This window comes from Drosophila navojoa, chromosome X (genome assembly GCF_054131105.1).
Source record: "Drosophila navojoa isolate 15081-1374.11 chromosome X, UAZ_NAV_1.0, whole genome shotgun sequence".
Classification (NCBI taxonomy): Eukaryota; Metazoa; Arthropoda; class Insecta; order Diptera; family Drosophilidae; genus Drosophila; species Drosophila navojoa.
The window spans coordinates 12,964,023-12,967,398 of record NC_142895.1 but is presented as its reverse complement, the minus strand read 5'-3'; positions in this window follow the sequence as shown (position 1 = coordinate 12,967,398).

The following is a 3,376-nucleotide window of genomic DNA, read 5'->3' as shown; positions in this document are numbered from 1 at the left end:
GACGCATCGTGTCGCTCTGCTTTGTATCGGGCAGATACGCAACAGCAAGCAGACAACGGTGCTCTGCCGCTCTCAATTGCACGCTTCTCTCACACTCTCTGTCTATTCCTCTGTTGCTCTCTCTTTACGTCTGCCTCTCTCTCTCTCACTTTACTTTCCCGTCTATGAATTTCCATTCGAGAAACTCTCTCCCACTCTCGCTCGTGCCGGCTCTCCTTTCGTTTTGTGCCCGAGTGCTTGGCGCGTTTTACCCTGCGCTGCAGAAAACAACAACGACAACAACACAAACAAAATCCAATAGGAATGCTGTGTGATAGAATGTATGACTAACATATACCCTGCACAAAAATGTATTTGATTATGTATGCTGTATATCTATAGCTATATGTATGTACATATGTATATCACATCAAGTTAATATGACAGAAGTACGCAATGCTTATTCGTTTCATAAAGACATTAAATATTACGGCATGCTTTTCATATAAATCTTATGTGATATCGATATATAAACATTTAATCTACCATTTATAAATGAGCTACTTTGATATAGTTTAAATATTGATTGATTCTAACAGTTAATATATCTGTTAATTTAACATGTAAATACCTTCGCTCAAGTTGTTCTCTTAACACCATATATACCCCACTTGACCATGCATGCGTGTGTGTAGGGTATCAATATGTTATAGGCCCATATGGAACATTTGTGTACGTTGCGCCAGAGACGGCGGGCGCTATAGTATCGCATGCGAGCTTCTAATTGGAAAGCACTCAAATCAGAGCCGAATGATGTGCGGATATGCATGACAATGGACAATGGAGCATCGGAACTTCGGAGCAGTAGCCCCAATGGGCACTACTCAAGGGTCTAGACACCAAACAGTTCGACTCGGTGGCCCCTTTTTGGCTCGTTTCGAGGTCGTATTCTGTGTTGATGATGATGTCGAAAATTTCGCTAATTAGTCACGAAAAAGCTCGCGGCTCGAAATGGTCAAAATGACCAAAATTGGCCAAGTGGCAAATGTGGCATAGACCAGAAAAATAGGCGCAAAAAAAAAAAAAAACAATAGCTAATGCCACAAATATGAAAAGCAGCTTTAAAACATCTGCTACCGAGTTTGACCTTTGACAATGGCGATATCTTTAATCAATTGAAAAATATATAAGTATGTACAAAGGTACATACATAGTAAAATACATTATCAAATGTAACGAAAATATGATATATTCATAATATAACAAAATCTTCCTTTAGGTTCGTTAAATAATAAAATTTACGAATCATTAAATATAATCTCGGCTTTATAATATCAAACTGTATAGAGTCCATATGCTGCCGTATATGTACATACGCGTAGAGTTGCTTTCCGTTGATGAAATTATTGCCCTCTCTATCATTTGGAGTTGAGGTCGTGGCACGGATACATTTTTAATGGTATTTCAAGTTTTATTTTTACGTGAATTTTCGTTTTTCCTTCCTTGATGTCTGGCACTTCCGATGGCATTAGCATTGGGCTACACTGAGGGGTGTGTCGCAGTATCTGGCACATTTATGCAGCCGATTTAAGGCCTTTAATGACCTCCACTAATGATCGAAGCCGATTGACTCAACAGCTTCGATGGCATTTACCAATGGCTTCTATTTTTAGGGTCCTCTTTCGGAGCATATGCAAAAGGTGTCTTCTGAATTTATGTTACACAAGTTCGAATGGCTAACCGCAACAAATATATTTTATCTGATAAACATTTATAATATATGTATACATTGCGCGTCATCAGGTTAGCGCCCCCCTTTACAATCAACCTCAAAGCTAAATAAAATCTAAACCATCAGAGCTCCATCTTTGAAATTTTTTTATATTATACTCCATTTATTTCTCTTTAAAATACAAAAATACTGTAACAATAAGGATTATTTTTTAATAATTTTTTTTGTAAAATGTACAAAAAATATGTAACAAAAATTTGGTCATCAGATTAGAGGCCCCTGCATTAAATTCAATTTATTTAAGCTAATGACCAAAAATAACACCGGTATTTTAAGGTATTGTTATTTTTAAGTAATATTAGTAGTGCGTAGTGCCGCCATTGTTTAAAATTACTTCAAAAATTCGATTAGGAATGGAATTATAAAGTTGTTCAATATAATTCAAGGATATGGTTGACCAAGCGTGTTCAATACCTTTGATTAACTCTGTCCTTGTACTATATTGCCTTCCGGACTCATATACTTTCCTGACCAACCATCCCCAGACGTTTTTGATGATATTAAGGTCGGGTGAGTATGGTGGCCACTCCATGAGATCAACTTTTTGGCCCTGGATCCAGGACTTCACGGATCGGGCGGTGTGAATTGAGGCATTATCGTGCTGGAAAGTCCACTGCATGTTTTGAAAAATGTTTTGGAAATGTGGAAAAACAGTTTTTAAAACGATGTTATAGTCCTGTGCGTTCATACGCGATGTCAAAAATTGAAGCTTGCATGTGCCGTAGTAAGATATTGCTCCCCAGACCATAACCCCCTCCACCCGGCTGTGTAACCGGTCCAAGTGATGTTCTTCTTTGCGTAGGTCATGGTCATAATAATTATAGCCATCAGGTCCTTCCAAATTAAATTTTTTTGTATCTGAAAAAACAACATATTGCCATTGGGTAGACCACGTCATGTGCGCTCTGGCAAAACTAATGCGCATTTCTTTTCTCGGCATATTGAGTGGTGTTTTTTTTTTAATTTCAGTCTCTTTATGTTATTAGCTTTCTTAATTACTCTTTGGACCGTTGATAAGCTCGCCTTAACACCGGTTTTTTCCCTAATCTTAGTGATTGAGTCATGGGAATTCGAAGCTTCCCGAACTATTGCTCTTCTATCTGCTTGTGAAATCACTTGATTATTGCCGCCTTTATAGTTTTTTCCATAGTTTTCCTTATTTTTAAGAAAATTGCCAATTGTTTTCCTGTGTCTTCCTGTTTTTTTCAGCAATTTTATGGAAGGATAATCCAGAATCAAAGTATGCCTTAATCTTTGATTTTTCATCAAAAGATAAAACTGTTTTTTTACCCATACTGTACATTTATTTAAAGATATTGAATATTTTGAGCTTCCCAAAAAATTTGGTGACTGTACTTGGCAAAATAAGCAAGATAACTAAAATTGCATTTGGGGGCGCTAATCTGATGACGCATTCTTTGCGAAAATAAAGAAGAATAGAAAATAAAATATAACGGTTCTTCTCTCGCGCTTGATTTTATTATGAGAGACATCTCATATGTTGACAACAAAATCAAAACAAAAACTACGAAGTTGCGTGCAATAGGAAAAGAGAAAAAAGCAAAAGAAGATGAGTGTGAAGGGGGGCGCTAACCTGATGACGCG